This window comes from Colobus angolensis, unplaced genomic scaffold, assembly GCF_000951035.1.
Source record: "Colobus angolensis palliatus isolate OR3802 unplaced genomic scaffold, Cang.pa_1.0 Scaffold37, whole genome shotgun sequence".
NCBI classification, from domain to species: domain Eukaryota; kingdom Metazoa; phylum Chordata; class Mammalia; order Primates; family Cercopithecidae; genus Colobus; species Colobus angolensis.
The window spans coordinates 6951272-6960867 of NW_012117043.1; the positions used below are offsets into that span (position 1 = coordinate 6951272).

At 47.8% G+C, this 9596-nt stretch overlaps 1 pseudogene across 1 annotated transcript; it reads right to left on the reverse strand.

Moving 5' to 3' along the window:
- Positions 1-1558: 1558 nt before the first annotated feature.
- Positions 1559-4794, reverse strand: LOC105520165 (annotated as a pseudogene). Its single transcript, XR_001003077.1, has 2 exons — positions 4752-4794; positions 1559-2868 (listed from the first exon to the last, which is right to left on the reverse strand). The product of XR_001003077.1 is annotated as an E3 ubiquitin-protein ligase RNF126 pseudogene (transcript).
- Between the last annotated feature and the right edge of the window lie 4802 nt (positions 4795-9596).

Consider the following 9596-nt stretch of genomic DNA (forward strand, 5'->3'; position numbering starts at 1 on the left):
AATGCCAAAGCAATTTGGAGGATTGTTTCTCTTGTTGGCACTGAACCTTAACACATCAGAGGGCTGAGCCACTGCTGAATGCCACCCTTTTAATAAACCCAGACATCTGAAATGTAACAGGTCAAAACCTGTTTCTCCTACAGTCTGTGTCACCTTGATAGATAATTCCAAGCCAGAAAACAGGAAGCCATCAGTGATAGCTCCCTCTTATCCCTTACCTCCAATCCAACATCATGTCTTATTTATTTGTTTTCCTTCAAAATGGCCTAAATCCCGTCACCCTTTCCCTCCTCACTGGTACCACCCCAGCTTCTTCTCTTTCAAGAGCCTCCTCACTTGCTCTCCTCTAGTTTAGTATCCATGCCACAGCCAGATAGCTCTTTTTAAAATGCAAACAATGATGAATTTCCACAATTCCCCATGCATTTGGAATAAAGGCTATACTCTTTATCAAGACATCTGAGGCTCGGCGCAAGCTACCCCCAGCCCCTTTCCACAATCTGACCTGCACTCCCCTTCCAGAAGTCAATTTCTCTCTTGTCTTAGATGCATCCAACACATAGGTGTTCCCTGTGTCTGGAACTCTCTTCTACACACTCTGGCTGCAGGCTCCTTTTTCTCCTTCAGGTCTGAGCCTAAACATCACCTCCACAGGGAAGTCTTTATTAAGCATCCTCTGAAATAGGTTCCATCACATACAGCTTCCTCCTATTATTCACAGCCACAGCACCCACGTCATTTCTTTCTTTGCATGCATCCCAGTTGGTCAGGACACACTTACTGGTTTATTGGAGGTTTCTCTCCATTTGTTGCATTTTCTTTGAGTGCAGAGGCCTTATTCCTTGTGTTCATCCAGAGCCAATCCCAGTGCTGACCACAATACAGACTTCATAAATACAGTAAATCCAGTAGTTCCCCCTTACCCAAGGGGGACATGTTCCAAGACCCCCAGTGGATGCCTAAAATCACAGATAGTACCAAATCTTTTTTTTTTCTCTCTCTCTCTTTGTAAGTAGAGTATTTTAAATAGCTTTCAAGATACACATATTTTTTCTTTAAAAAATGGCTGTTGGTGGCCGGGTACGGTGGCTCACACCTGTAATCCCAACACTTTGGGAGGCCGAGGCAGATGGATCACGAGGTCAGGAGTTTGAGACCAGCCTGGGCAACATGGTGAAACCCCGTCTCTACTAAAGATAGAAAAAAATAGCGGGGTGTGGTGGTGGGCGCCTGTAATCCCAGCTACTCAGGAGGCTGAGGCAGAAGAATCGCTTGAACCTGGGAGGCGGAGGTTCAAGTGAGCCGAGATTGTGCCACTGCTCTCCAGTCTGGGCGACAAAGCTAGACTTAGTCTCAAAAAAAAAAAAAAAAGGTCTGTTGGAGCAGTTTTGTTCTTGAATTTTGCTGGTCATTCTCATGGTCCTGAGCCCCTGAACTCCGGGTCGTGGAGGTAGCCGAGGGGGAGGCTGGGGGCCTACGCGGCCTGTCCTGGCAGCGCTCACAGCAATGGTGGAGCAGCTGTGCCCCATCTTGCCACAGATCATGCATGGCCGCCATGTGAGCTAAAACTTCCATTTCTTTCAAAGCAGTAATAATTTAAAATTATAAAAATCTTTCCACTGCTGAACGTTTAGAGGGTGAGGTTAGACAGAGGACGGGGCGGATGAGGACGCCCTAGAAGGGACGATGTGGCCCATGCCTTCCAGAGCCAGGGACCCGGTGGGCCGGGCCAGGATCCTGCCCTGAAACAGGCGGGGCCTGTAGCGCTGACCAGTCAAGAGTGGCGCCGCTGGGGCACCCACAGGGTGCCGTGTGGCGCTGGCTGAGGGTGGGTGGGAAAGGCCCCACGGTCTCCCCGCAGCCTCAGGCGCAGCGGGCACGGGTGGGTTCCGGCCGACGCGGGCTCAGGAGTTACTTGTGGCGTTCTCGTTGCAGGGCGAGCTGGAGGAGGAGGAGGACAACGAGGAGGAGAAGTTCATCCCAGTCAGGCCCGGGGCGGGGGGTGTGGGTTCGTGGCCGTGTTCTGTCCCGGGGAGGCTTTTTCGGCAGGCGGGGCAGCTGTCGTACTGCTCCAGCCGGTGCATGATGCAGCCATGGCGGAACAGGTGGTTGCAGGGCAGCTGCTCGCCCAGCGCGTCGTCGTCCTTGCACACGGGGCACTGGATCCGGGAGCCTACGTGCTGCTCGGTGACGGGGACGGTGGGGAGGGACTGGATTTTCTCTTCATCTGCCTGTGGGGGGCCCGTGTTTTCAAGCCGAGGAGCTGTTTGATGGCGTCCAGGCCGTTGGCCCCTCAGGCGTATTCCTTAGGGTTTGAGTGCAGGACTCCCCAAGGACCCAGGCTGGGGATGGTGGCGGACGTGATGATGCCGTTGACGAGCTCTCGCTGGATGATCCCTTCTAGCATGGGGAGGCCTTTGTGCCCGGCAGTGGCCCCCCGCGTGGGGAGGCGAAGACGGGGATGCCGGGCTGGATACGGGGCCAGGACTCTCTCCCACGGTCTCTCAGGGTCCTTGCTGCCGTCAGCCTGCGCCCCAGGAGGGAACGTGGGGATCTCGAAGCTGTCGTCAAAGATGCCGAAAGCAAACTGTCCGTAGCCCTGCGGCAGCGTGAACAGGTGCTGGTCCACGTTCTCCAACGGCGGTCGGCTCTGGTCCGTGGGGGCGGTGGCAGGAGTAGAATCGTTTTCTGTGTTCCTGGTCTCTTCAGGAAGCTCCTCGATAAAATCAGACGTGCATCTTGGGCAGATATAATCCGACAGACGCGGGACGATGTCCAAGGAGCAGCAGTGGCAGAAGAACCGTCCAAGCTGCGGCGACGCCTCGGTACCTGCGAGGCTCCAGCCGCCGGCCGTTTGCTGCTCCCTGGCTGATCGACGCCCAACCCTTTTATATACTATGTTTTTTCCTACCTACATATTTATGATCAAGTTTCATTTACAAAATAGGCGCTTACAAAGTAAGCGATTAACAACAACAACGAATAATAAATAGAATAATTGAGTCAAATAAGGGTTACTTGAACAGAAGCACTGCAATACCATGGATTGGTCTGATAACCAACAGCTACTAAGAGACTAATGAGCTAGTAGCATCTACAGTTCAGATACACTAAACAGACGGAGGATTCACATGCCGGGAGGGGTGAAGCAAGACGGTGTGAGATTTCATCACCTCACTCAGAATGGCAAGCAATTGAAAACATGAATTATTTCTGGAATTTTCAATTTAATATTTTTGGACTACAGTTGACTGCAGGTAACTGAAACTGTGCATAAGGGGGGACTATTGAATCTGTATTTTGAATTTTCTAGCTAAGAATATCACTTTTTTTACTTTTTTGAGATGGAGTCTTACACTGTCACCCAGGCTAGAGTACAATGCCACAATCTTGGCTCACTGCAACCTCCGCCTCCCGGGTTCAAATGATTCTCCTGCCTCAGCCTCCCGAGCAGCCCGGATGACAAGAACCCGCCACCACACCCAGGTAATTTTTGTATTTTTAGTACAGACAGGGTTATACTATGTTGGCCAGGCTATTCTTGAACTCCTGACCTCAGGTGATCCATCCGCCTTGGCCTCCCAAAGTGCTGGGATTACAGGTGTAAGCTACTGCCACCGGCCAGAATACAACTTTTTTACAATTTTTTTTTTTTTTCTTAACTTTGAGACAGGGTTTCTCTTTGTCGCCCAGGTTGGAGTGCAGTGGTGCCATCACAGGTCACTGCTACCTCTGCCTCCTAGGCTCAAGCAATCATCCCGCCTCAGCCTCCCTAATAGCTGGGACGCAGGTGCCCGCAACCATGCCTGGCTAATTTTGTGTTTTTTGTAGTGAAGCATTTCACCATTCTGCCTAGGCTTGTCTTGAACTCCTGGGCTCAAGTGATTCACTTGCCTCAGCCTTTCAAAGTGCCAGGATTACAGTCATGAGCCACATGGCCAAGAATATCACTTTTACCTTTAACAGATATTTTTCTTTTTCTTCTTCTTTTTTTTTTTGAGACAGGGTCTCACTCTGTTGCCTGGGCTGGAGTGCAGTGGCATGAACAAGGCTCACTGCAGCCTCAATCTCTTGGGCTCAAGTGATTCTACCACTTCAGCCTCCTAAATAGCTGGGACCATAGGCATGCATCACCCTACCTGGTTACCTTTTAAAATTTTGTGTAGAGACCAGGTCTCACTATGCTGCCCAGGCTAGTCTCGAATTCCTGACTCAAATGATCCTCCCGTCTTGACATCCCAAATTGCTGAGATTACAGGCATGAGCCATTGTCCCTGGCCAACAGTTATTTTTCTTTACTGCAAGAGCATTACGTTGTCATGGTAGAAAAGATTAGACTCCATAGATTAAATAAAAACATAAAATCATGTTACCCCACATTTAGAGATAGCCACTATTAACCTTCAGATATATTCCTCCAGGGCCTTTTTAATGAATCTCAATGCAGGGATATATATGCTCCCAAGTCCTTCAACTTTCTGTGGTTGCCTGTTCTTTGACAGCCAAATAAAATATCTTGGTCCCATGCCACGTGCTAAGGGACATCAAGCCTTCTCCTGGTAATTTTCCAATCCCTGGTTCAGCCAAATCCCACCTCCATTTCCTAAAGTTGCTGTCTGCTCTCTTCTCTGCTTTGTCCCTGCACCCTCTACTCCATCTGTCTCCTCCTTTGTCCCCAAAGGTCACCAAGCACTAAGTGGATAACAGATTCTTCTTTACTGGAGTTCAGGATCAAGAAGGTGACCCCTAACCAAGCACAAAGTGGGAGATGACATAAGGTTCAGCGCTGACCATTACTGTCAGCAATGGAGATTTCTTATGGACTTCTGCATCCAAGGTCTTGCCCTGCTGCCATCTTGGTCTTCTCCCTTCCACCTCTAACCAGGTCCTTCTCCGCTTTGCTACACATGTCAGGACCTTGAAAATAGAGTCTTTCTGACCTATCAGAAAGATCAGATTCCTGGTGCTTCTGTTGTGCAGGACAGCTTAGCTCATCTATACATCTATACTTTTTTCTCCTAATAGAGCTTGTCCAGGTACCCGCTCTTTCATAGTAGGGGGAGGGGTGATAGTGGGATGGGGATGGAGACAAAAAAAGACAGAGATATCAAGAGAGTTTCCAAAACTAAGAAACAAAGTGTCATAGGGCCCTACAACCACCCTCTGTTTCAAAGACTCATTTGAATGGTTCACAGAACTCAAACAAATGGCTAGACTCATAGTTTAGTTCATTGCATTGAAAGAATACAGATTTACATCCTGATCTAGTTTGAAGGAAAAAGAAAGAAGGAAGAAAGGAAGGAAGGGAGGAAGGAAGGAAGGAAGGAAGGGAAATAATACAGATTAGCAGCCTGGGCAACATGGTGAAATCCCATCTCTACCAAAAATAAAAACAAAATAAAATAAAATAAAATAATTAGCTGGGTGTGGTGATGGGTGCCTGTATTCTCAGCTACTGGGGAGGCTAAGGTGGGAGGATCACCTGAGCCTGAGAGGCAGAGGTTGCAATGAGCCAAGATCATACCACTGCACTCCAGCCTGGCAGACAGAGACCCTGTCTCAAAAAAAAAGAAAAAGAAAGAAAGAAGAAAGAGAAAGAAAAGAAAAAGAAAGAAGAAAGAAAGAAAGAAAGAAAGAAAGAAAGAACAGAGAAGAGAGAAGGGAAGGGAAGGGAAGGGAAGGGAAAGGAAGGGAAAAGAAAAGAGAAAAAAGACAAGACAAGACAGGAGGGAGGGGTCAGACGCAGCGGCTCACGCCTGTAATCTGAACACTTTGGGAAGCTGAGGCAGGGGGATCTTGAGGTCAGGAGATCAAGACCACCCTGGCTAACACGGTGAAACCCCGTCTCTACTAAAAATACAAAAAGTTAGCCGGGCATGGTGGCAGGCGTCTGTAGTCCCAGCTACTCGGGAGGCTGAGGCAGGAGAATGGCGTGAACCCAGGAGGCGGAGCTTGCAGTGAGCCAAGATCACACCACTGCACTCCAGCCTGGGCGACAGAGCAAGACTGTGTCCCCTTCTCCCCCCCCCAAAAAAAAAAAAAGGGGGGGGAGGGAGGAAGGACCCTTATTTACTTAACTGATCTCATATTATTAGACATTAACTTGTTTTCATTTTTTACTGTAGTGGATAACACTTTAACAACATCCCTGTAATTATGATACTGGTGCTATGTCCAGTGCTGTTATGACTCAAAGAGAAATTCCCACATGATTACACCCTGGTTCACCTTATGAGGAGGGAGAGCTCCCCTTGGGCTAAGTCCTAACACATCCGGTCTAGGGGACCTTACAAGTGTTGTGGCCCCAGGATAGTTACAAGGGGGTTGTTTACAGACAATGGGACAATGAGAAGCTGGCTGCCTTGACTCCCTACCCCATCCTCCAAATGGAAGGTGCCTCTCTCTAGAGTCCATCTGGAGGGCTCCGGATTCCTCCTCATTTTCCTCTTCCTCTGTTGTCCCTCCCCTCCCCATCCCACACCAAGCCCAGGTGGATCTCATCTTGGAATTGTGAGGGAGAAGGCTCCAGACCCTTCCTGTGTCTCAGTCCAGCAACTGCTTTTACAGAGCTGTAAGGAGGGAGAAAAGCAAAGCAAACCTTAGGGTACAGTGAGTGAACAAGAGAAGGAGAGGAATACATCAAAAATACTCATTGTGAGTTGGGCACGGTGGCTCATGCCTGTAATCCCAACACTTTCGGAGGCCGAAGCAGATGGATTGCTTGAGCCCAGGAGGTCGAGACCAGCTTAGGCAACAAAAATTAGCCAGGCATGGTGGTGTGCACCTGTAGTCCCAGCTACCTGGGAGGCTGAGGTGGGAGGATCTCCTGAGCCCAGGAGGTTGATGCAGGACTAAGCCATGATCTAGCTACCAAACTCCAGCCTGAGTGACAGAGAAAATATGCATTGTGACATTTAGAGCTACAACTCTGCCACAAAACAAAAGCAGAGTTGTAGCTCTAAATGCTCTGAATGCATCCTTCATTCAATATTTCCTTAAGACAGGTTACTATATATTAGGCATTTATATGGTTTGGCTGTGTCCCCACCCAAATCTCATCTTGAATTGTAGCTCCCATAATTCCTAAGTGTTGAGGAAGAAGGCCGGTGGGAGATAACTGAGTCGTGGGGGTGGTCCCCCCATACTGTTCTCGTGGTAGTGAATAAGTCTCACAACATGTGATGTTTTTATACGGGGTTTCCCCTTTCGCTTGGATCTCAATTATCTCTTGCCTGCGGCCATGTGGGACGTGGCTTTCTCCTTCCACCATGATCGTGGGGTCTCCCCAACCACGTGGCGCTGTGAGTTCATCGAACCTCTTTTTCTTTGTAAAATCCCCAGTCTCGAGTGTGTCTTTGTTGGCAGTGTGAAAACAGACTAATACAGGCCTTGACTGTTACAAGTGCTTTCCAAATATTAACTTAATTTCCCTAGTATCCTATGAGTTTAGGAACTGTTATTATCCCCACATTACAGGTGAAGAAACTGAGGCATGAGGACATTGAGTAATTTGCTCAAGGTCATGCAGGTGTAATTGGCAGAGATGAGATTCCAACCTAGGCTGTCTGCCTCTCTGTTTGCTATGTGGCCTCTCCTTAGGAGTGAAATCGAAAAGAATGCATGCATTTCAAGGGTTTCAAAACAGGTGCCCTCCTGAAGGTTGTTATCTATTTTAAACTTCTGTGTAAACAGAACTGTATTCATTCAATAGTTATTTGTTGAGTCCTCACTACATGCCAGATGCCGGGGCCACATCGACGAACCAGACATAAACCTGCTATCAAGGAGTTTCTAGAAAACAGGACAAACGCCATACTTGGCTGGCTGTGCTGTGGTATAGACAACAGCAGGGTGCCCTGGAGCAGTCAGAACCATACTTAGTTCAGTTTTAGGGTTAGAAAAGACTTCTGGGCCCAAGTGCGGTGGCTCATGCCTGTAATTTCAGCATTTTGGAAGGCCGAGGTAGGAGGACTGCTTGAGGCCAGAAGTTCAAGACTAGCCTGGGCAGCACAGTGAGATCCTGTCTCTACAAAATTTAAAAATTAGCCAAGTATGGTGGTGCACGCCTGTGGTTCCAGCTACTTGGGAGGCTGAGGTGAGAGGATTGCTTGAGCCTCGGAGGTCAAGGCTGCAATGAGCCATGATTGTGTCACTGCACTCCAGCTTGGGTGACAGAGACCCTATCTCAGAAAAAGAAAAAAGACTTCCTGCAGGGCAAGGTTTATGAACTAAGAGCTGGACTGATGAGGAAGAGTTAGCCAGGAGAGTGGGGACTTTGGAAATGTAACCAATGGGGCTACATTATAGCTTTTGAGGGTCCTAGGCATTTCACTTTCATGGCCCCTCCTTCCCTTAAACAAATATATTAAAATACATATTTTATGGCTGTGTTGGTATAAACACATAAATTACTATTATATATTAAAATACTTTCTGCGATTTAAAAGTTCATTGTTTTTCTTTCTAATTTTAAAGAAATTAAAACATGTTCATAGATCCCTAAAAATACTGTGGTCCGCAAGTGCTGTGCCTTCAGAAGTCAGCAGAAATGGAGCCTGGAGGTGGCAGGTGCAGGTGAGAAAGACCTTTGTCAGCCAAGGAAAGGGTTTAGATGTGATCCTGAACGTTCTAGGAGCTACATATGGGTTTTAAGGAGGGCAATGTGAACGGGTTCATTTCAGAAAGATCCTGTAGCTTCAGTGTGGAGCATGGCTGGGAGGGGAGGCTGGAGGTGAAGTCATGAGCTCTGAGTGTGTCCGAGGGATCCAGGGGAGATCTGAGGGCACACACAACCAAGGAAGGAACCCAGGGAATGGGACAGACAAACTTAGAGACTAACGGGGTAAAATCAACAGGACTTGGCAATTGGTCGAATGCAGGGGTGAGGAGAGGGGGCATCAAGGAGATTCCCAGGTGTGTGACTTGGGTGCCTGAGTAGAGTCATTTGTTATACTGCAGATGAAAAGGAACAGATTGGAGGGCATGGTAGGAAAAAAATAGTTAAGCTTTTATTTTTTTAGCAGTATTGAGTTTGTGATGCCTTGAGACATCCATAGGGAGAGATTTTTCAGAGGCAATGGGTCAAATGGTTCTAAAAAGAAATTGCAGTGATTTAAAAAGTATCAAGCCACTATCCACTGTCAATAGAACATATACTCTATATTTTCAAGACACTTTAGAGTTCTTAAGGTAATGTCACATGTGTTTTCATTTTGTGCTTATACTATCATAGTTAAGAGCATGAACTCTAGGCCAGGCATGGCTCACACCTGTAATCCCAGCACTTTGGGAAGACAGGGTGGGCAGATGGCTTGAACCTAGAGTTTGAGACAAGCCTGGGCAACATAGTAAAACTTTAATCTCTACAAAGAAAAAAAAAAAAAAAAAAGCCGGGTGGCATGGGCTTATAGTCCCATCTACTCAGGAGGTTACGGTGGGAGGATCCCTTGAGCCCAGGAGGTTGAGGCTGCAGTAAGCATGATTGTGTCATTGCACACTCCACCCTAAGTGACAGAATGAGACCCTATCAATAAAAAGAAAGGGAAAGGAAGAAAGGAGGAAAGAAAGAAAGAAAGAAAGGAGGAAAGAAAGGAAAG